General features: G+C 40.2%; 1 long non-coding RNA gene across 1 annotated transcript; it reads right to left on the reverse strand.

Moving 5' to 3' along the window:
* Nucleotides 1-784: 784 nt before the first annotated feature.
* Nucleotides 785-5,137, reverse strand: LOC131189966 (uncharacterized). Its single transcript, XR_009153181.1, has 3 exons — nt 5,088-5,137; nt 2,123-2,193; nt 785-814 (listed from the first exon to the last, which is right to left on the reverse strand). It is a non-coding gene; the product is annotated as an uncharacterized LOC131189966 (long non-coding RNA).
* Between the last annotated feature and the right edge of the window lie 19,496 nt (nt 5,138-24,633).

Below are 24,633 nucleotides of genomic sequence, written 5' to 3' on the forward strand. Positions count from 1 at the left end.
GCTCTTCTCTTCCTCTCGGGTGAAGTCAAGCGGTGTGTCTCCTCCCTCTCGCGCCCCCTTCTCTGCCACTCCCCCTTCTCCGCCTACTCCTCTTGCGTTGCCGCCTCCCATTTTCAGAATGGGAGTGAAACAAAAAAAAAATTGGGACTTTTTGGAATTGCCGCGGGACACAGGACAAATTATTAAAAAGCGGGACTGTCCCGCCAAAAGCGGGACATCTGGTCACTATATTTTTAATTCAATTGTATAGAATGTGAAGGATGTGTGTTTTTGTTTTATTTTTATAGTTTTCTTATGTATGATGTACACTGAAGATGGCATTTAATTTCATTGTAGAGGTGCAATGACAATAAAGTAAAAAAGTAAAAAAAGATGTGCTTGACTATAGTACTGTTTTTTCTATATACATCTTCCAATCCCTCTTTTCTGTTTGAAAAAAGCACCAGAATGTTAAGTTTATTCAACTTGCTGGGTCATTTGGAAGCTTCTTCTCCAGCATGTCTTCTCTCCTTGCTCAGTTCCCATGGCTGTGCCCACCAGTTACAAACCTAAATTCCCCAACTAAATGCCCTCTTTGTTTCTTCTCAACTGATCTTTAGAAAATGATTAAAGCAAGTATGGGAACTGAAGTCCCATCTGTCTGATGATGAATCAAAAGCTAATGTAAGTGACTCTTTAAACATGGAGCTAATTAAGAAATTTGTCCAAGAGCGCAGCAGGATTAGCTTTGCCACAGTCGTAAGCAGGCAGCAATTGAGCTGGAAGGGGAGAACAAAGCAGGCTGGAAACGCAGTATGTATCGCAAGGCAGGGACCTAGAAAACAGAAAGGCTAATCAACATAATTAAGCAAATATCTCAATGCCCCTAATGATTTGTGATTAATTCATAATCTGTTCCCACATCTTTCTCCTAACAAATTAAAGACACCATTGTATACGTCCTACAGTATACTGCCCGGATCTTGAAAATGTGGTACTACATTGTAGGATTGTAAGCAGGATCTCTGGCTGATTTATGAAAGGGAAATAAAAGCCAAACAAGCACTTAAGCTGCAAATGTGTTTAAAATAGCAAATTGGCTTTTTTTTTTTTTTTGGACAATTACTTGATGTATTTCAAACTTTTTCTTGGCCTAAGGTGGGGTAGGAAAGGGAACTTGAAGATGGGACCTAGGGACAGGAGAGAGGCAATAGAAGGGCTATATTTCATAAAAATGGATGGTAAAATATATGTACTCCTAGATGAAACAGAAATGAGCTGCTTCTCTGAAGACTGATAGTTGTTAGGGGAGAATATTTGAAAATATTAGAGCTAATATAGCTTCACTGGTTTATTTTTCCCCAAATCCTGTATTTGGGAAAAAAATCTTTCCTGCACTGAAGAAAAGTGGAAAAAAAACAAACAGCGGTATTTTCAAAAAGCAATGAAGTCTTTTGAACTTACACGTCTGAGATGAATATGATATTATTACGCTATCTGAAGTATATATTTACATGTAATATTAAGAATGTTGTAGAATTTGTCAATTACAATCCATTATTTTTAGTATTTTTTTTGTTATTAAGTGGGTAATGGTGGATTTTGGGGGGAGGGTTAATTTTTATATATTTTATTGGTAGATGTTTTTAAACATCCCGGCCTTTGAAAGCAGTTCCCTGCCCCCATTCATTCTGCAGAGTTCAATGCACTTAGATGACATAACAATTGTGCTGCTACTTTGATGTAAATATTGTAAATATTTTAAAGGATAAATCTGCTTTTAGCACTTCTTCACCAAAAATGCAGCTCCTTCATTCTACAATTTACACATAACTAAGGACAACATAAGCCTATATGATGTTGTAAGAGAGAGAAAAATAGCAACAGAAACTTGCTTACAAAACAGCTAAATGACCCACTTCTATCCTCTCTCCCTTCTTTCCTTTGGCTAATAATAGCTTCAGCCTATACATGACTTTCATTAAAAAAAATAGTTCTCACTACTCTTTTCTGTTGCTGCCTTTAAACTTTTAAAATTATGGCAACATATTTTTAATTAAATGGCATAAGTCAGGTGAGAGGCTGTCTACCAAACAATGTTGGAGTTTGAAAGGAAGGAGAGTAGCATATATTGCATACATACTGTTGGAAGTAAAATCCGGTCTGGTTCCAAGCCAGGAGAAAGACACAGGAGCCAATGAATTTGGAGGCGAGCTGCAGGAAAGGAGGTCTCCATTTACGATATTTAGGAATCAGAAGCGAAGTGACTCAGCGTAGGTTCTGGGACAGGTGACAGCCTAGCATTATTGTGGCCCGCCAGCGGCCAGCAGAGCTGGCAGCAAATTCAGACAATGAGGAGGTTGGGGAGGAACATGGGCCAGTCCTGGAGTCTGTGGAAGGCTCTGATGAGGTCTGAGGCAGAGAGGGGGCCAGAGCCATATGCCAGTTATCAGCTGCCTTCAGAGTCAGACATCAGTGAGGCAGATGAACAGCTGGAGCCTATTCCCAGTGTGCGCATGTGTAGAATTGCCAGACGAAGGGAACAGCTAAAGAATAAGGGTTGACTTGGGAGTAAGGCCACAGGTAGATGATGAATGGCCCCTCCCTTTCCCAGAGGGAATAACAGAGGAGTAAAATGGGAGTGCAGTTTGCAGGAGACAATTTGTTCACCTAATTGGTTTGTGACTCTCCGAGACTCTTTGCCAAGTTTTGAAGATATCGGCCTGGCAGCTCTCCAGGCTAGATAAGGTCTGTGACTGTAAATTCTCCCTTGAAAGGTAAATGAGAGGAATTACCGTATATACTCGAATATAAGCCGATCCGAGTATAAGCCGAGGTCCCCAATTTTACCCCAAAAAACTGGGGTAAACTGGGGACTCGAGTATAAGCCGAGGGTGGGAAATGAGGCAGCTACCGGTCGGGGAAACCCTCCCTCCCTCAGCCGAGAAGGCTGGCGGCTCCCCCGCCCCGCCCTCTCACTGCACCGGCAGGGCTTCCCCGCGCTAATGCAAAAGCCCGCCAAGTTTGCGCCATCCGGTATAATGTGAAAAAAAGAAGAAGAAAAAAAACTCGAGTATATACTCGAATATAAGCCGATCCGAGTATAAGCGAGGACGTTTTCAGCACAAAAAACGTGCTGAAAAACTCGGCTTATACTCGAGTATATACGGTAACTGTTTGTTTAATAAAAGGGGTTTTGTTGGGACCAAGCTTTTTGGGGAAGCTTAGGTCAGAACAAGCATGGGGAGTGGTTTTTAATACCCTTTTGGACCTTTGAGATGAAGATGCCTGGTGGGGTTATTTGTTTAGATTAATAATGTGCCTTTCTGTATTCTAATTGTCCCTATTTGGTTTCCTAGGTGGTGATCAGAGTCAAGGGTTAGGGTTAAGGGAAAGGTAGGGAATGTAAATTTTGTGTGGCTTTTTGTGTTCTGACTTAATCCTGTCAATTCAGCCTGTCTCAGTCTTCTAACCTGGGTTACTTGACGCCATTCTGGCTTGGAGGCAGGGATCGGTTTAGCTTCTGGTTTTTCTTTGCCTTCTCTGGAAGCATGGAAATAAAAGGAGCAGGGTCTAATATGCGGGAAGTTAAGGCAGAGCTTTAGTTCAATTTTGTACATTAGAAATCTCACTAGTGAGAATTGTGTAATAACAACAAAGTCTTGCTTAGAACTGCACCTTAAGCAGCATTTCCTAATTGATTTAGTAGAACTGATTGAGAAGGCTTTAACTTTCAAATGGAGAGTTATCTGTTTCTGTGTCAGAACTGAGGATTTAGGTTGGGTTTTTTTTTGGGATATCTCCTTCCTGACTGAGATCACATTTAGCCCTTAAGATGTTTTTGAGTTTTAAAGATAATCAGAATCTCCAGATTACAACTGTATCTTCTAAGGTTCAAGCATGAAATAATACCCAAAAGATAAAGCTTAATCTGAAACTCATGAGATAATTGTCAATGCAGTGCCTAGATTATAGTAGTCAACAATATTAATTGTCTGAAAGCACACTGTATAGGATATAACGCAGGGGTGAAATTCAGCCGGTTCTATCCAGCTCGGGTGAACCGGTAGTGGTGGCTGCGGGAGGCTCTGCCACCTCCATGGACATCATGATGTCCCTTTTTTGCGAAGGCTTTGCGCATGTGTGGACAATGGCACGAGTGAGCGCGCACATGGTGCACGCACATTTATGAACCAGTAGGGAAGATAAGTGAATTTCACCCCTGATATAAGGCCCAAAAATACTATGTAAAAATTCAAATGACATAAGAATTTATTTGCTTCTCTGGCAGAAATGGCAAAAATTTCTGCTTACTTGAAAGACTATGCACAAGAAAAATATATTTTAGAATGGAAAATGTGGATTGATTATATTCAAAATAAGTATCAGATAAAAAAATATCGAATAGCATATGAGTAAATTTAGGAAATATTTTGTATTAGATATATTTTTGAAGGAGAGGGGAATTGAGAGTGTGATTATGTGTGGGGTGACTCGAGATTATAATTTAGGAATTATTTTGATTTATGATTGTTAGTTTTGATACCCTGCATTTTGTTCTGGGAAGTCGGGGTGGGGGTGGGGGTAAGGGGAGGGAATTGGGGGGTTGAGGGTAAAGGATGGAGTGATGGTTAATGTACAGGGATTATTGAAGATGTATAAATTAATGTAGGGTCGGGTCTGCCCAGTTACCATTTTAGAACGATGGGGAGGGAGAAAAGAGGAGAGAGTAGGAGGTAGGAAAGAGGAGAAGAGGAAGGAAGAGGGGTAGAAGAGGGAGAAGGAAGGTGTAGGGTGGAGGGAGGAGAGGATGTAGATAAGAGAAGAAGACGAAGGTTTTTGGAAAGTAGAAGAAGGTAGAAGAGGGAAGAGTGTTAAAAAGGGGGGTGGTGACGGGCAAGCCCGACAAATTGTATATAACTGTACATTGAATGAGCTGTTTGATATGATTGTAAAAATAAAACTTTTTTATGAAAAAAAAAAAGAATTTATTTGCTTCTGAAATGTCATTTAGCATAACAATCTTTTTTTTTTTAAAAAAAAAAATCTGGCCTAAATGTGTAATGGATCGAAAAGACATTTATTTATATTATTTATTTATATCTCACCTTTTTCATTGTTATAATTCAAGTCAAACACACGCAATACTCCTTTCTCCTATTTTCTCCACAGCAACCCTGTAGGATATATAGATATCTGTGAGTGTTCAGAAAAACAAATTAAAAATAGCTTCCTTTTCTCTATAACCCCTTCTCATTTCAATATTGTATACGGGATTTTTTTTTAAAAATGTAATTGCACCACAAGGTGACAGGCAGCCGAAGTTAGTCTGTGGTTATTTAGGACTTCTGAGCCTAAAATTAGTAGTTTCTGCCTCTGTTACTCATGGGTGTCAAACTTGCCGTGTCACGTTGCTGTCATGTGACTTTTTGTGATGTTTTTCCCCTTTGTGGAGCTGGGGTGGGTGTGGCCTGCACATAGATGCATCCAGCCGTGAGCCACCAGTTTGGCACCCTTGTTTGTTCTTGCTTACTGTTCTGGCCATGTGTACTCTTAATACATCCACATTTATATTAATATTGATTGTTTCCTGATTGCTTGTTTGTACCTGATGACTATCATTAAGTGTTGTACCTTAGAATTCTTGATGAACGTATCTTTTCTTTTATGTACACTGACAGCATATGCACCAAGATAAATTCATTTTCTGTCCAATCACACTTGGCCAATAAAAAATTCTCTTCTCTTCTCTTCTCTTCTCTTCTCTTCTCTTCTCTTCTCTTCTCTTCTCTTCTCTTCTCTTCTCTTCTCTTCTCTTCTGTCCTGTCCTGTCCTATCCTATCCTATCCTATCCTATCCTATCCTATCCTATCCTATCCTATCCTATCCTATCCTATCCTATCCTACATTTATACAGTATTTTCACAGAAACAATTTTATAGCCACCCAATTGACACCTAGGTGACTCCAGGTGGCTTAAAATATTTAAAAAAGCTATCATATAATAAAAACCCATTAAAACACCCTACCTGACTTATCCATCTTATGACCAAATAGTAATGGTTTCACGTATTTAATTCCTCTGTTTTCTATTAGGAAAAGTCGTATATGATTTTGCCATAAACATTTGAAAAGTGAGAAAATAATTAGGGTCCTTTACTCAGTGATGGACAGAATTAATTAATTGCAGATAATTAAAGGAACATTACTACTATTCGGAATGCAAAGCCATAATTAGCATGAGTGATTTGTAACTAGATTCTGTATAATGATATTGGTCATAAGATGGATATTGCCGGATAATACAGTGCTATTTAAGGGCTGGGTGGAAACTGTCTTTTAATTTCTCTTCCAGCTAATTGCTTCAGTAGTGTTAAAGGGGCCCAAGGCCAGAAGCAATCGAAGAGTAGATTAATCAAGAAAGCCAGCCACTTGATGAGTTTAATAATCATGACCAAATAGTATATTATTTGCATTGTAGAAAATCTACAGCTTTCCTTCCTGGTTGTCACTCCTTTCTCTCTACTCATTTAAAATAGCTTTGGAGGAGAAATGAGGAAGACTTCACTCCTTCACAATTTAGGAGTAATTGTAAGGGAGGACTCTTATTGATCTAAATGGTATGTTTAAAATCGCTAGAGGGCGGTTCACATTTACAGTATTATTAAAGACCGTTAGTAGCATCTGAAAGACAACGTCTTTTAATTTAGAAAGGTTAAGGAACTGAATTAGGCATTTTCCCATTTCAGACTGAATTATAAAAAGGCAGCTTTATTTGAATCCGGGGAATGAGAAGTTTATCCAGAATTAGAAGTTTTGTTTTGTTTTTGTACTTTACCAGTGCATCCGCCCAGAGGCAGCATCCAAATCAATATCACCACACCTATGGAAGTCTGTTTCTGATTAAGCTTCAAAATCCGTATCTCCTCAACTTTTGATTGTGTTTGGATTAACCATAATTTATTTAATCCATCTTTCTGAATTCATGTATAGTTTGATCACTGGATTATCACAGGGAGATATAGAAAACTTTGCTGACATGTAGTCATAATCTTTTTTTTTTTTATAACTGAGATGTGGTAACTCTATATGGTGTATCACTCAAGTGCAAGCAAGGGTAACATAGCCAGAGAGCCTCACTTGGTAAATTTGAGCCAATCATCTTTTCTCAGCCTAAGAACTATGGTGCTGGCGCAGTGCTAAGAATGTAGTACTGCAGGCTACTTGTGCTGCCTGCTGCCTGCCTGCAATTTGGCAGTTCAAATCTCACCAGGCTCAAGGTTGACTCAATCTTCCAACCTTCCGAGGTTGATAAAATGAGGACTCAGATTGTTGGGGTCAATATGCTGATTCTGTAAACTGCTCAGAAAAGGCTGTAAAGCACTGTGAAGCGGTATATAAGTGCCATTGCTAATTTACCTTATGATTGCTGTTGTGGGAATAAAATGAAAAGAGTCCTTTTCAACAGCTTGGTTGCTAGAGCAAAGGTGAGACTTGAATATAGCAAATAAATAATACCAGCTAACAACAGAGATTAAGTTTACAATGCATAAGGCTGAAATGTGGTTTGTAAGTTTGCGGTTCAACAGCTTGGCTCCTAGATCAAAGATGAAAACAAATGGAGCAGATAAATAATATCAACTAACAATGTAGATTAAATTTATAATGCATGAGGCTGAAGTGTGGTTGGTATGTTCATGGTTCAGAGTATTGTTTGAAAAAGGCTATAAAATATCTTGAATCTTCCTGAAAAACTGCTAGTTTTGTACATCCTTCACTTCCTCATAGTTACAGTGGCTTAAAATTTGATTGCAAGCTCTTATATTTTGCAGGTGTTACACAGACAAATGCAAAATTGCATTCTCTGGTGATATAACTAGCAGTGGCATTCCTATGATAAAGAAACTGTAGTTCTTCCTTTTTCTATGGTTATACAAGATAAGATAAACATTGAATAAAATTAGATAAACTATCTTATCTTAAAAGATCAGGAACTTACGGAATCAATGCAGAACTGTATTAATCTATCATTAAGCAATCTAAACTGTTGTTAATTGTTGTATTAAATAATAACATTGCCTTCTAACTAATTTTGTACTCCAGAGTTTTTGTCCTTATTGTGCCCTTGTGGGAAGACTATTTTCATAAATTCAAGAAAATATTTTATAAATAAATAAATCTTTTTTAGAGCATCCTTAATAATAGACTAGGTTAGTCCTCAAATTATGACAACAACTGAGTCAAAATTTTCTGTTGCTAAGACATTTGTTAAGTCGGTTTTGCGCCATTTTACGACTTTGCTTGCCACATTTGTTAAGTGAATCACTGTTGTTGTTAAATTAGTAACATGGTTGTTAAGTGAATCTGGCTTCCCCATTGACTTTGCTTGTCAGAAGGTCGCAAAAAAAGAGACACTGCAACCATCATACGTATGAATAATTTGCCAAGTGTCTGAATTTTGTTCACATCACCATGAGGACGTTGCAACAGTTGTGTGAAAAATGATCGCAACTCACTTTTTTCTGTGCTGTGATCATTCTGAATGGTCACTAAACGAACTGTTGTAAGTCGAGGACTACCTGCGGTGCATTATTTTTATTTCTTATCTAGAATGGCAGGACAATATAGCTGTACAGAATTGTGCAGTATTGTATGACTTCTCACTTCTTGTCAGATATGCCACACAATATAGCTTAGTACAGGGGTCTCCAACCTTGGTCCCTTTAAGACTTGTGGACTTCAACTCCCAGAGTTCCTCAGCCAGCTTTGCTGGCTGAGGGACTCTGGGAATTGAAGTCCACAAATCTTAAAGGGACCAAGGTTGGAGACCCCTGGCTTAGTACATAATTTATTTGTATTTTATTTTAGAATAGAATAGAATAACAGAGTTGGAAGGGACCTTGGAGGTCTTCTAGTCCAGCCCCCTGCTTAGGCCGGAAACCCTATACCATTTCAGATAAATGGTTGTCCAATCTCTTTTTAAAAACTTCCAGTGTTGGAACATTCGCAACTTCTGGAGGCAAGTTGTTCCATTTGGATAATTACAAAAACAGCCAATCAAATGGAATGTATAAGAATGTATCCAAAAAGTTGTGATATGATTCCCTTGTTTCTTGATGCTATAGCAAAAAAGAAGTTTTCCATTTGATCACTAGCTAGATAGCCCAAAATTCAGGGGAATCCTTGGAAATCATTGCTTAATATAAAAACCATGTGCTTTCTTATATGGATTTTAATCCATGAGATTTCTAAGAACTTGCCTAAGCACATATTAGAATCTGATGTTTTGGCAGCCACGACCTTCCCTGGCAATTTAAACTTCCATTATTAAATTCAATAACCATATATTACTATAAGCCATGGTATAACTCAGAGCGTCCAGAGACTAACCCAGATGGATCATTAAACATACCTTTGCAGCTGGTGCACCAAGAGCAACATGTTACGCTTCTTATAATTTACAGTTGTTATGACTGACAGAATTTCTTAGTCAGCAAGTGCTGACCAAGGACCAAATTGGTTTATACCGCAATTCCACACACTCTGCTAAATGAAAAGTGGCATTGATCAATGAACTCTAGGAGGCATTCCTGAATGAGCCACTAGATGGCAGCAGGAAGAGATAAGGCTTAGGCAAAGAGGTAGCTTACACTTTTTGTAAGAAAGCTCGACCTTATTAGCATTAGCAATAACAATGAGATGCACGGTAGGAAGTAGCTGAGTAGGGACTGTTATTGAATAACTGCTAATAAGATGTTATGAGATCTGGCAAATCCTTTCGGAAGATGTGATTTGCAACATATGGGAGCATATAGAATATAACAGAGTTAGAAAGGACCTTGGAGGTCTTCTAGCCCAACCCCCTTCTTAGGCAGGAAATCCTGCACCACTTCAGACAAATGGTTATCCAAAGTCTTCTTAAAAACTTCCAGTGTTGGAGCATTCACAACTTCAGGAGGCAAGTTGTTCCACTGATTAATTGTTCTAACTGTCAGGAAATTTCTCCTTAGTTCTACGTTGCTTCTCTCCTTGAATAGTCTCCACCCATTGCATCTTGTTCTACCCTCAGCTGCTTTGGAGAATAGTTTGACTCCCTCTTCTTTGTGGCAGCCCCTGAGATATTGAAACACTGCTATCATCTCTCCCATAGTCCTCCTTTTCATTAAACTAGCCATGCCCAGTTCCTGCAAATGTTCATCGTATGTTTTAGCCTCCCGTCCAGTGGTGAAATGTAAAATTTGTTACTACCGGTTCTGTGAATGTAGCTTGGTGGGGGGTGGTGATAATGTGACTGGGTGGGTGTGGCCAACTTTTTTTTTTACTTTTAAAAGCATTTTTTTGGCTGAAGAAAAAATGCTTTTAAAAGTAAAAAAAAAACCTCTGATGATCACGTGGCTCAGCTGGGCATGTGGGGGGAAGCAGGGATTTTTGCTACCGGTTCTCCGAACCACTACCCACCATCGCTACCAGATCGGGCAATCCGGTCCAAACCCGGAACATTTCACCCCTGTTCCAGTCCCTTAATCATCTTTGTTCCTATTCTCTGCACTCTTTCTGGTGTCTCAGCATCTTTTTTACATCGTGACAACCAAAACTGGATGCAGCCGCATCTTTCTGGATGTCTCAAGCAAGCATGCATTTTCAAGGCTCCTGTGGCTGCTTCAGAAGTTGCTCTTAGGTGTTTCTGCATGATTGTGTATGCACAGCCATTTTGGGGAAGTTGTTTCCAACGTACTTATCGAAGCCTGGAAAAAGATGCAGTTATTCAATAACAGTTCCTATACAGCTATTTCCTAACATGCATGTCATTTGTGATTGTTCTTAGGGAAAAATAACCCACCTATATAGCCAATAAATTGGAGAAGATATGAACAAACATTTTATTAATTTAAAAAAAAGAATCACTAGCAAGTGATAAAGTATTTTTTCTATCAGGGCAAACTGGTCTAGCCAAATATGGGAAGGCGCATACTGCTTCTCTTTCGCCTTTCAGCCCCAAGGCAGGAGCCTTCGTAGGCAGTCGCTTTTGTGACAAACTATTTTGTGTTAAATTTATATTTACTGACAAAGAAATGCAAGCATCCCAGGTTCGAATCCCAGAAGGGTATGGTTAGCTGATGAGAGCTAAATAGTTGAAATAGATCTATACTAGTCTCCCTTTATTTCTTTGTTGGTGTAGAAAATTAGCACCCACTCCTCTCCTAGAAGAATGAAATATTCAAGGAAATATTAAAAAGGCAGAATATTATATTTCCCTGGATGAGAAAAGGAGAAACATGTTTTTAAAGACAAAGAGCAGCTCCCTGCAGCTCCCTGCCCCCAGCAGATATTTGATACCCATTGAGCAGGACTGGGCCAGCCTATCTACAAGACAATTAGACCTTCAGCTGCAGAGTGATGGGATTAAGACATGACCCTCAAGGACATAATAGGATTATCTATCAGCAGAGCTCAGCACATGGCACAACCAAGCCCCTTCATTGCATCACCCAGCAAGGTTCAGCCAAATTTATTTCAAACAACCTCAGCTATGATCCCTGCATAGCCCCCTGGGAATCTGAAAACCAGTAGAATACATTTCTTGCACAGGAACAGGAAGCTCAAAGGCAAAGCCCAAGAGAGGGTATACATACCTCTCTCTCTCTCTCTCTCTCTCTCCTCCATGTGTTCAGCTGCCCAGGACCTCAAACCCATGTGGTTCTGTCCATCAATAAACCATTTTTCCAATCAGCCTCCATGTTTCCAGTGTCTTTCTCCCCACTTAGAACTGAACCAGATGGATATTTCTTCCAACATTAATAAATATAAATTTAACCAGCAAGTGATAATAAATCACTAGTCTCTGCTGGCAAGAGCCACAAGGTTACTTAGGTGACATAGAGCACTCTGATCAAAAACAGTTTGAGCATGCAGAAATCTTAAATAGAAAGTAATTGTTTAAAGAAACATAATGTTGGAAATGTAATTTACAAATTCCTGGAACTAAGAATTCCATTTTATTCTGCTTTGATTACATTCTATCCCAAATACTTTGTCCAACTATGGCCATCATACTTTAAAAGGACCAACTTCTGTGTTACATCAAAGGTTACACATGTTACTCTGGGATGCAACCACAATTTGCAACACATTCCTAGGGCTGCAGGTTGTGCACCTCAGTTTTGTTCTCTCCTTTCTGCTCCTACATGGCTATGGACTGATGGGAGACACTCAATTGCAATCTCACATATCAAATAAAAAGCTATTAAAACACTGTGGAAAAGGAACAGGACGAAACATCGAATAAATAGATATATTTCTCGCATTGCTGGCATAATAGCTGACTAGCTTATTTTTCATTATGTCAAAATATCTGAAGAATCGATCAGAACCTTACAGGGCTCTCTCTGCTGAGATTTGCTTAACCAATCATTATGAACTCAAGTTTGTCGCTTCCTGCATTTGGGGGAAATGAGGGCACAAGTTTGAGCGTAAAATATACAGTATAAAATAGGATTTACATTAGGCGCTTTTCTCATGCAGTGTAATTCTGAATGGCTTGCTCAGATGCGAACATACACCGTTGGGAAAAGTGTTTATCATGTCAGAATCAAAGTATTAGGAGTTGGCTCACGCCTTTGGGAAAATCAATTGTGCAACAGCAGTACTTCTCACTTTCCCATAAATAATACAATCTGCCACATATAATTCAACTTTGCATTTGATGTCCCCCCAGTAGGATGAAACAGTGAAGTTAACATCTGATAAACCATGTTAGATATCAGCCTCCATGAAATTTTATATGACAGTTGAAAGGTGCTGAATTATTCGTAAATAGTCTGGGGAGTTCACAGTTCATGCGTCTTGGCAGCTTAGAACAATGAAAAAAAAATCCTTTTCAATCAATTCCTATCCATTCCTTTTTAATTGCAAATGGAATCCCAGTCACTTTACGAATTTCAATTCTTTCCTGAAGGAATTTAGGCGAGAAGTATTAGTAAGGGTGTGTATTATTTGCTGATTCAGGCAGAGAAGAAGTCTGTTCTCAAAAAAATCAGCATTCAGTGGGACTTGCTTTCTAGAATTCATATCTGGCATTTCAGCTTTAGTACCACTAAGCACATCGGACTCATTGTTCAGACTGAAAAAAGCCACACACTTTGATGTGGGATGTAAGTGTGCATGTTAGGGTTTGGATTACAGGGTCAATCTCTCCTGACCATTGGACATGCTGCCTAGAACTAATGATAATTGGAGTCCGGTTGATGGCCCATGGATTCCTATTGAGATCTTAATGGATAGCTGGTGTTGGAAGAAAAATCCAGACCGGTTCCAAACTGGGAGGAAGGTGCTGGAAATAAAATGGAGACTGATTGGAAAGAAAATTCTGTTTATTGATGAGCAGAACCACCAACAGCATGTGGTTCTGGGATAGCTGACAAATTGGTTGAATGAGTGGATGGATCTTTATAGGTTTCTATGACTTTGAAGTTTGAACTGTTCTTGGGATTGTGCAATGAAGGAGCTTTTCGTGTTTTACTATTTCAGTGGTGGTGGGTTAATCCTACTATGTCCTAAAGGTCATGTCCTGTCCTACTAATCCCATCACCTGGAGCTGAAGGTTTTTCTGTTTGTGAATAGAATAGAATAGTCTTTCTTAATGGGCACAAAATATCCATCCCTAAAGACTTCAGGCGTCTGCTGGAGGCTGTTTTTTCTTCTGTATGCAGGGAATTAGGGCTGCTTTCTGCCTTTAAGAGCATTTTTCTCCATTGCTCCTTTGGGAAAATATAATATTCTTCCTCGTAATATTCCCCAAAATATTTCATTCTCCAGGGAGGGGGTAGGCCGGCGGGGGCTTTCCACACTACAATAACAGAACAGTAGAGTTGGAAACCCTATACTATACCTTATACAAATGGTGGTCCAAACTCTCCTTAAAAACAGTGATGCATCTGAGCATGTTAGCATAGTGCTCTGTTGGCCATCCCAGCTTCCGTATTGCAGGAGACCATTCTGTAAGCCACTCCATGAATGGCTCTTTTCAGGCTGGCGTTATTAGCATTCCTTCACTTAGCTATTTGAACAGGCAATGAGCAAAAATGAAGATGAACAGCTGCCCATTTTTTGCACTTCCCCAATGGCTTTCTGGCCGAGATAGTTGCGATACCTCTACATCACTGTCAATCAGCACTAGCAATTCAGTGTGGCCCACAGAATTACATCTGAGAAAGATATGTGATGCACCTAATACATTTGCATAAGAACATCCATTATCCCACCTTTGGCTCTCCAAAGAATTTGTGCTCTGCACCGTCAGCATGACTGTCCACCTTCATGCAACCCCAAAGGCAAGTGATGCTAGCACAGCAATCCAAACAGCCGCCTCCTGCAACACATAAATAACTCATTGCATCCATAAAGCAAGCTACGACATTAATCATAAGTGGAAAACTCTTGGGGACCCTCGGCTGCATTTTATAAGTATTAAAATATGGGGAGAAGGAAGGAAAATGGATTTCCTGAATCATTTAAAAAGTTTGTACTAGCAGCAGTAAGTGAGTGCTTTATGCCTTAGGTCTGTTGATAGTTGTAGAATTACATACTTAATAGCCTGGAGTTAACTAGAGATTATGTAATGAAATATCTGAAGTTTTCAAGGTTATTATCTCTACTTGCAGAATTCACATATTCTACAGCACTAAGACAGGACAAATTAGAATGACAGTAAATTTTATCTTTTCTTTAAAAATATGAATGTAGATACACAGAAACATTGAACATAACAACATAATAAATTTCATTCACCCTTAATAAGCAGGATCCTAATTCGGAACGTAAGACATTCTGACCAAACGGTTGTTTCCACAGTCAAATATGGCATAATTGTTGCAATAAACTTCAGGTTACAAAAAATTCTGAGCTAAATTCAGCATGGTATTAGTCAAGCTAACTTTTGTCCTCAGCTCAAGGACTGGCTTTCAAATCAATGTTTATGGTACCTGTAGTCCTTGACTGTCAGGGTTCCAACTAACACCTATGAACGAAAGAATTCTGAGGCCTCGAAGTTCCTCAAAGAACATTTTATTAAAATATGTCATATTGGCACAAAGCTGGTGAAAACTGGCTCTAAAGTTACCACGGTTTTCCCTTTAATTAAAAGTAAAAGTTTGTCACTTCCCCCAAAGTCATCAGTCACATGGTCCAATTAGCATTCCAGTTGTTGGGTGGTCTCTGTCTCCAACCCCCAACCACCTGCATACATGTCCTTGATTCCCAGGGGTTTTGGCTATAGCACCCCAGCTATCTCTACACCCCCCACCCCTCATCTCCAGTCTATAGCACCCCAGTTATCTCTACACCCCCCACACACCCCTACCCCTCTACACCCCCCTCCCTACCCCTCATCTTCAGTCTTGTGTCAGCAATGAAGCTCTGAAGAAAAAACAGAACCCCTAGCAGAATAGAAAAATGGCTGCTGTCTAGCCAGCTTCAGGGTTGACACTCGACTTACCATAATTTATTTAGTGACCGTTCAAAGTTACAACGGCAATGAAAAAAGTGACTTATGACCGTTTTTCACAGTTACGACCTTTGTAGCATCCCCATGATCCTGTGATCAAATTTCAGAGGCTTGGCAACTGGTTCATACTTACGGCTGTTACTTTGTCCCTAAGTCATGCGATCATCTTTTGCGATTTTCTGACAACCAAAGTCAATGGAGAAGCTAGATTTCACTTAACAATCAGGTTACTAACTTACTAACTGCAGTGATTCACTTAACAACTGTGGCAAGAAAGGTCATAAAATGGGGCAAAACTCCCTTATCAAATGTCTCACTTAACAGCAGAAATTTTTGGGCTTCATTGTGGTCGTAAGTCGAGGACTACCTGTAGCCCGGGACTTAACAACCATTCATTTAGTGATTTGTGACCAGTCCCCACACCTGTGAGGGTTGCAGCATCCCCACTTGAGCACTTCGAATACACGGCATGTATTTAAAAAAGTCACAGCATCCTGTGGTCATAGAATGGCCATTTGCAACCTCCTTAGCTGGCTTCTGACAAGCAAAGTCAATGGGGAAAGCCAGATTCGCTTAACACTGGGTGATTCACTTAACAACTGCAAAGATATGCTTAACATTCGTGGCCAAAAAAAGTCATAAAATTATATATGATTCACTTCACAACCACCTGGCTTAGCAATAGAAATTCTCATCCCAGTTGTGGTGGTAAGTCGAGGAGTATCTAGATATATTTAGGTATAAGGCACGTATTATAGTTTTGGATTTCATGGTTTTCAACAACAGACTTGCTTGCTACATGATATAGATTTTGGTAAGGTATGGAGCAGAGGTGGGTTTCAGCAGGTTCTGCCCAGTTCTGGAGAACCAGTAGCGGAAATTTTGAATAGTTCGGAGAACCGGTAGTAAAAATGCTGACTGGCTCCACCCCCATCTATTCTCTGCCTCCCGAGTCCCAGCTGATTGGGAGGGAATGGGGATTTTTCAGTAACCTTCCCTTGGAGTGGGGTGGGAATGGAGATTTTACGGTATCTTTCCCCTGCCACGCCCACCAAGCCACGCCACGGCTACCAAGCCACACCCACAGAACCAGTAGTAAAAATTTTTGAAACCCACCGCTGGTATGGAGTTTTAGGAGAGAATAGAATAGAATAGAATAGAATAGAATAGAATAGAATAGAATAGAATAGAATAGGCTGGAAGGGACCTTGGAGGTGTTCTAGTCCAGCCCCCAGCTCAAGCAAGAGAACCTATACGATTTCAGACAAGTGACTGTCCAGAGAGCAGCCACAACTTCTGGAGGCAAGCTGTTCTACTGGTTAATTGTCCTCACTGTTAGGAAGTTTCTCTTTAATTCCAGGTTTCTTTTGTCTTTGATTAGTTTTCAACCACTGTTTCTTGTCCTGCCCTCCGGTGCTTTGGAGAATAATTTGACCCCCTTTTCTTTGTGGCAGCCCCTCAAATACTGAAATATCATGTCACCCCTAATTCTTCTTTTCTTTAGACTCTCCAAACCCAAATCCTGCAGCCGTTCTTCATATGGTTTAATCTCCAGACCTTTGATCACCTTATTTGTCCTTCTTTGAACTTTTTGGGATATGCTATTGATTTCTGAGCACAAATGGGCAACAAAACTGTCTGCAGCTTTATTCATCTTCTAATGGGACCCTGCAGTCGTTCTTGGATCCTGAATTTTATATATTTGGATGCAGATTATACTTGATTAGCATTTCATGAGAGAAACTTCTTCCTTCTTACCTGTGCGGGCCATGCTTCTTTGTTTATTACAGCAACAAATTTTCCAGCCTTTAGTTTGCACCAAGTATCATTCTGCTGAATAAAAGTGCTTATGCTCCTTACCATCCTGTAGGTAGATTTTGCTCAAACTATATTCAGGGAAAACATAAAAGGGCCTCCCACCCAACCTTTTCCATTATACCCACTCCTGCTATTCTGCAGCAGTTAATCATCAAAACATGACGGTTTCTTCTTTATCATGCAATGCAAAACAGCAGGAGATTAACATGATGAGTTTTTATTTCCTTTACCGGAAAAAGTGCATTTATAAAGTCACATGCTCAAATCATACTGCGTTATCATCACATACCTGTTTGGAAACGATGGGAAGCTGAGAATCAAAGACAAACAGCCAAAAACTCTCCACTTATAAGATTTTTCCAAACAATTTCACCTAACTGGCGTTAGATCAGTCTTCCCCAACTGTAAGCTTTCTGTCATATATTGGGAGCACGCTAAGAGTAACAGTAACAGAATTGGAAGGGACCTTGGAGGTCATCTAGTCCAACCCCCTGCTCACGAAGGAGACCTGTACTAGGGATTCGAACCGTGACCTCTCTGATTGACAAGCTCAGTGTCTTAACCACTAAGCCACCTAGTCAGGTTGACCAATTGTAATTTTAAGGGTACATAAAGCCCCATGGAGGGACGCGGTGGCTCAGGGGCTAGGAGGTTGAGCTTGTCGATCGAAAGGTTGGCAGCTCAGTGGTTCGAATCCCTAGTGCTGCCGTGTAACGGGGTGAGCTCCTGTTACTTGTCCCAGCTTCTGCCAACCTAGCAGTTTCGAAAGCACGTAAAAATGCAAGTAGAAAAATAGGGACCACCTTTGGTGGGAAGGTAACAGTGTTCCGTGCGCCTTTGGCGTTGAGTCATGCCGGCCACATGACCACGGAGACATCTTCAGACAGTGCTGGCTCTTCGGCTTTGAAACAGAGATGAGCACCGACCCCTAGAGTCGGCAACGACAAACACGTATGTGCAAGGGGAACCTTTACCTTTACCTTTAAGGCCCCATGGAAAGTTATTCTGTGCATTCTATTCTACTAGTTTACAACTGCAGACAGAAAAACAAAACAAAGGGGGGGGGAAAACACTCTAAACTCCGTCTGCCAGTTAAAGATGCCAACATTGGTATTGGAACAAATTATTTCCTCCCACCGACCAGCTGCACAGAGAGATTGGTACATGTGTGGAATTCAGACCAATATGTCCTAAAATGTATCTTTTAATTATCATGCTATTTCTATTCATTTCATATCATATATTGAATCTCATCCTAATCCAGTAAGGCATTCTAAGCAGCAGCTGTATACAGATAGCCCTTGATTTATGTTCATTTAACAACTTTTTGAACTTACAGCGACTTATGACCCATTGGTCACAATTCGGGTGCTTGCACTTATGATGGTTGCACAAGTGTCTTGTGGTCACATGATTGCAATTTGCAACTTTCTCAGCCAACGTCTGACAAGCGAAGTCAATTGGGGAAGCTGGAGCTGCTTAATGACCACATGACTCATTTAATGACCATGGCAATTTACTCAATTGCTATAAAATGGTCATAAAATCAGGTCCAATCATGTGATAATCCATTTGATGACCATATTGTTTAGTGACTGAAATTCCAGTGTTAATTTTGGTTATAAGGTAAAGACCATCTGTAAATTCATAGAATTATACAGTTGAAGGGAAAATAAATAAGAATACATAACATCATCTTAAACGTGTAGATAGACATCATCTATTTTAATCCCCTGATCATCGCAGGATCCTCTAGACAGGGGTGAAATCCAGCAAGTTCTAACAGGTTCTGGAGAACCGGTAGCAGAAATTTTGAGCAGTTCGGAGAACCTGCAAATACCACCTCTGGCTGGCCCCAGAATGGGGTGGGAATGGGGATTTTGCAGTATCCTTCCGCTGGAGTGGGGTAGGAATGGAGATTTTGCAGTATCCTTCCCCTGCCATGCCCACAAGCCACACCCACCAAGCTAGACCCACAGAACCGGTAGTAAAAAAAACTGGATTTCACCACTGCCACTAGAGTAGTGTCAACTTTGGCAAGTTTAAGATGTATGGACTTCAGTTTCCCCACGCTGGCTGGGGAATTCTGAAGTTAAAGTTCACACATCTTGAAGTTGCTGAGGTTGAGAAACATTGCACTAAAACATCTCTGATAGATAACTATCCACCCTTCATAGTTTTCAGACTGGTATATCTTAAACTGTTCCAACTTTATATTATTGTTTTGTGAATTCTTCACTAAAAAGGATGGTCAAAGATACAATCTAGTGCCTATGCTAGTGATGGCTAACCTTTTTGCCATTGTGTTCCAGGAGGGGACACCCGTAATTTTCCACACCCATAATTCTATGCGCCCCACCCCACACATGCATGTGTGACCCCCTCCGCTTCTCCTGCTCCTGGTAGGCCCGTTTTTCTGTCTCACCTGGCTCTAGAGACTTTCTAGGAGTCTGGGGGGAGGGTGAAAATGGCCACACACACCCCGGACGTCCTCCAGATGCCAGAAGCGGCCCGTTTGCCAACTTCCAGTGGGACCTAGTTATATACTAGTTATTAGTGCAAATAGGGACAGATCGGCATGGTTTCTGTTGACTACTTTAGGCTGCTATAGACAAACTCCCTCCAGACTCTGAGAACTGACCAATTTGAATTGGGCCAAAAAAGAAATTGTCACCCTATGGGATAGACCAAACTAAGAAATCCATAGAAGTTGGCACTACAGAGAAGAATCTTGCAAGTATGAATGTGTTTCCTCCTCCTTCCATTATGTAAACTCGGGAAGAGTCCTATCTGATATTTTCTCCAGTTACTTTTTTGGCCTACGCTCAGGTTCCTTTTAGCTGACCATTGTCTTGGTAGCAGCTTTTCCTCCTATCAGTCAAGGCCATTCTCTCTTCCCTCTACAGAAACTGACAGAGATTCCCTTATGCAAAGGACGGAGTAGAATAGAAGGGAGTTGAATTAGTGAACCCTGGTGGCGTAGTGGTTACAATGGAGTCCTGCAGGCTAACTCACTGCTGACTCCAGGTGTTCGATTCTGAGAGGCTCAAGGTTGACTCAGCCTTCCAACCTTCCGAGGTCAGTAAAATTAGGATCCAGATCAGTGGTGGGTTGCTACTGGTTTGCCCCAGTTCGGGCAAACCAGTAACAGCGGTGGCAGAAGGTTCCGTCCACCTGCCCGGATGTCATCAAATACGCTCTGTGCATGCACAGAAGCTTCTGCGCATGTGCAGAAGTGGTGTGTGTGAGTGAAGCGAGTGCATGCACGCACGTGAACCAGTAGCAAAGTAAGTGAAACCCACCCCTGATCCAGATTGTTGGGGGTAACATGCTAACTCTGTAAACCACTTAGAGAGGGCTGTAAAGCACTATGAAGTGGTATATAAGTCTAAGTGCTATTGCAATTGCTAAGAGGAGACACAAAATTAGTCAGGATCATATCCATCCTATTTTAAGACTGACATCTATAAAAATAGAGGTAGTCAGTTGTAGCAACCACATTTGGGACTGCCAACTCAGTCATTAAGCAAATTAGTTACTAAATGACACCATCACTGTGCTTATCATCTTACTTCATCTTTCCTTTCCTGTGAAGATCATAAAAGTGAGGATTGGCTGCACGGTTACTTTTTCATCACTGGGATACCTGCATGGTCCCTGTAGGCTATTCTGTCACTCATTCAACAAGATCTACCTGTAAGATTTTAGTTCCTAGTCATATTGTTCAAGTTTGTGGGAAACTTCTTCCTAGCTCATACCTGCCGTAGGAAAGATTGATAATACTGATTGAGTCCTTCGGCAGAAGGGCGGTATAAAAATTAAATTATTATTATTATTATTATTATTATTATTATTATTATTATTATTATTATTATTATTATTATTATTATTATTATTATTATTATTCAAGCCAGTATGTAATCTACTTTTCAGGTTTCAGGTAGGTGTTTTAATATATTCCAGCTATCCAGATTGTTTTAACAGGAAGTGCAAAGTTTTTGCCTGGGGTTTTCTGCAGGCAAAAAAGATGTAATCTCCTGCTATTGTATTATAGTGATCCTCAGAGTTTTAAGAGAAGTTTTTAGTTTAAGAGTTTTAAGAGAAGTCTTGGAACAGAATGTTTTTATTGAAACTCCTCCTCCTCTTCGCACTGCAGCATAAATCGGTACAGGTTTCCTTTCTATACAGGAAAAGGTGATGATGGCCATTAGAACCAGAATTTGGAATGCAGTCATAAAGTGGGACCAGTGGTGGGTTTCAAAAATTTTTACTACTGGTTCTGTGGGTGTGGCTTGGTAGGTGTGGCATGGCTTGGTGGGCGTGGCTTGGTGGGTTTGGCAGGGGAAGGATACTATAAAATCTCCATTCCCTCCCCAATTCAGGGGAAGGTTAATGCAAAATCCCCATTTCCTCCCAATCAGCTGGGACTTGGAAGGCAGAGAATAGATGGGGCCAGTCAGAATTTTTGCTACCGGTTCTCCGAACTACTCAAAATTTCCACTACCGGATCTCCAAAACTGGTCAGAACCTACTGAAACCCACTTCTGAATGGGACATCATGTTACTGCGTCATTTAACAAACCCTACCCCTGCATTCCTGTGGTTCTTTCTAATTAAGTGAGGAGAGTGGGTCTTTAAATGAGGACTTCATATGATCACAACTTGCAACTTTCTGCAGGCTATCTACAAAGTTAATGGGGATGCTGGCAGGAAGTGGCAAATTGCGTGTGTGGCTTATAAGCCGTCCGGTGAGAGGGGGAGTGTTTGGTAGTGCAGACGGACGCAGGCATGTTGTGATGCCGTACAACTGTAGGGGCAACAGGGGAGAGGTACGGTGGTGGCAGGCAAGTGTGGGGCAGCACGGGATGGGTACTGTAGCACTGTGCAAACAAGTGTGGGTGGAGGAAGGAGTGTCACGTGAGCATGGTTGGGAGGGCTGGCATAACCCTCAGAGTTCAGCACTCTGTGTGTGTGTTTGTGTGTGTGTGTGGGTACGCTGAGGACAGCTGCACATGGGTTCCTCAAGATGAAAAAAATATCTTTTACAGATATTTTGTAAAGCAAAGGAAAGCTGAAGTAGGATCATAAATGCAATTGTGATTTCTCTTAGCTTAGCAACTGAGTTCTGGTCCCAATTGTAGTTGCTAAACAACAACTATCTGTACAGTAGATATGAATGTACCTGTGTAATGCTGGGACAATTCTCTCTGTAAAAAGGCCTTGGCTCTTCTCCGGATACAAGTTCAATCCCTGTATAAGTCCATGAAAAAAAAAATTGCATCTCCTTAGTATATAATAAGCCAAAGCTGAAGCTTGTAGCTCCAGAGGGGTTATTGCCAATCATCAAATATCTTTGTTGCCATCTCTCTTGGATGATTATTATTTTTCTAAGTTGTAAGATAATGGGGTTTGTAACCAGTAATACTACAGCTGTCTACTATCTTCATCTCTCTAAAATCTCTGTGCAGCCTAGAAGTGTGTCATGGAAAATAGCAAGCCATTAACATTATACGTAGCAGAGTAATTCAGAATGCAGCCAACCTTTTCCGTAATATATTTTTTCAAACACTATAAAGGATGCTTGCATTTGCTGTTCTTGGCTCCTTCAGGGAAGGTTGCACTGATAGTGAAGAGCAAAGGTTGGGAAATAGTAATTTCTCCACTATGACCTACAGCATCTTTTAGAGTCCTCCAACAATTGTAGGCCAAAACCATACTAATGAGAGCACAGAGTTTATATCGCTTAAATGATATCTGGGTAATACTATGAAAATGCTACATTAATGGACAAATGACCATATCTTGCCCAGGGCTCCTTCTTATCTGGTTGTAGTTTAGAAATGTATAGCCGAGTACAATTTTAACACCCTCAGTAAAGAGGTTGGAAAAATGCTGACCCTTTAACAGGCTCAGCAAAATTGGCAGGTGGGAATCTATTGTTAAGATAATTGTAGAAGATTGCCAGTTGTGACACTGGTGTGCTGCTTTGTCCTAGTTCCACAAGACATTTTAATTTGAATGTGAGTATAACCCATTATTAATTCATAGTCTTAATGCTATTGAGGAGGAGAAAGGTAGAGAAGATGCAAACCAAAAAAAGGAGAATCTTTGCAACTCAGGGTTGAAATGAGAGATCCATGGTGCTCCCTGAGCTTGGTTGTTTATTTGCAGATGTTTCATTAGCCAAACTAGGTAACATCATCAATGTAAGGAAAGGTCTGCAAAACACCAACCAACCAAACAAAAAACAAACAAACTCCAACAATCAAGCTCAGAGAGTATCAAGGATTCCTCAAAATGTGAACCATTGGATATGTTAAGTTCGGGCAATGAAGAGGCAGGAGACGATACAAGTGACAACAGCTCTTTGGTTTATTGTGATCCCAGCAAAGCCAACAGGCAAAACCCTCTCTTTAAATAGTATTTTGGCTGAAGCATCAGCCAATCAGCAATGTGCATTTTCCCGCCCAAATTTCCCTCCTAAAATTCAAATACATTACAGGATATAAATTTTGTGATTTAAAAAAAGGAGGAAAAATTGTGTGGACTTTCTATGCGTGTTTTTGATATTTGAAGCTAAGTCTCCCCTGCCTTCCCTCTCTTGGATGTGTTTCTAATGCTTTATAATAAGAGAATTCTTCTAAGTTTCATGGGATAGGACAGCACATTCTTTTCACTATGAATTCCCATGCAACAAAAGGGTTAAAGGTCCTTTTCACAGCAGGAATCTTCTTCTTAGCTATCCTGGAACTGATTTCTTGGCAGTATCCATTGAAACAAAATGTATTTATTTATTCAATTTCCATAGCCCCCCATCACAGCTTACAGTTTTTAAAAAATATATTACAACCAAAATACTAAAAAAAAAACATTTAAAACAATAGAAACATCCAAAATAAATATACATACCAGCCAAGATACTTGGCTAGTTAGCAATACAGCAAAGAAATGGGGCCCTTAATGCATTTAGCATCCTAGCAGGGAACATAGCCAGGTTTGTAGGGTCTTAAGAATGGCTATCGGGGTTGGGGCCACTCTAATCCTTGAAGGGAGGAAGTTCCACAAAGCAGGGGCCACTGTGGGGAAAAATGGACTCCTGAGCCAACTTGTCATGGGTAGGTAAGGAACATCTATTCAGAATTAGAAATCTGAACTTCTCTCTAAAACAAAGAATGGAAACTGAGAAATAGAAATGAATTATTTTAATGATTATATATTTAAGTGAATTGTAGTAAGGTATTTGATTGTAGTATTTGGATAAGTTGTAAATGTAAAATTGTATGGATATTAATTTTTGTGATTGGAATAATGGAATTTAGGGAAAATGCTTGAAA

Source organism: Ahaetulla prasina, chromosome 2 (assembly GCF_028640845.1).
Source record: "Ahaetulla prasina isolate Xishuangbanna chromosome 2, ASM2864084v1, whole genome shotgun sequence".
In the NCBI taxonomy this organism is placed as follows: Eukaryota; Metazoa; Chordata; class Lepidosauria; order Squamata; family Colubridae; genus Ahaetulla; species Ahaetulla prasina.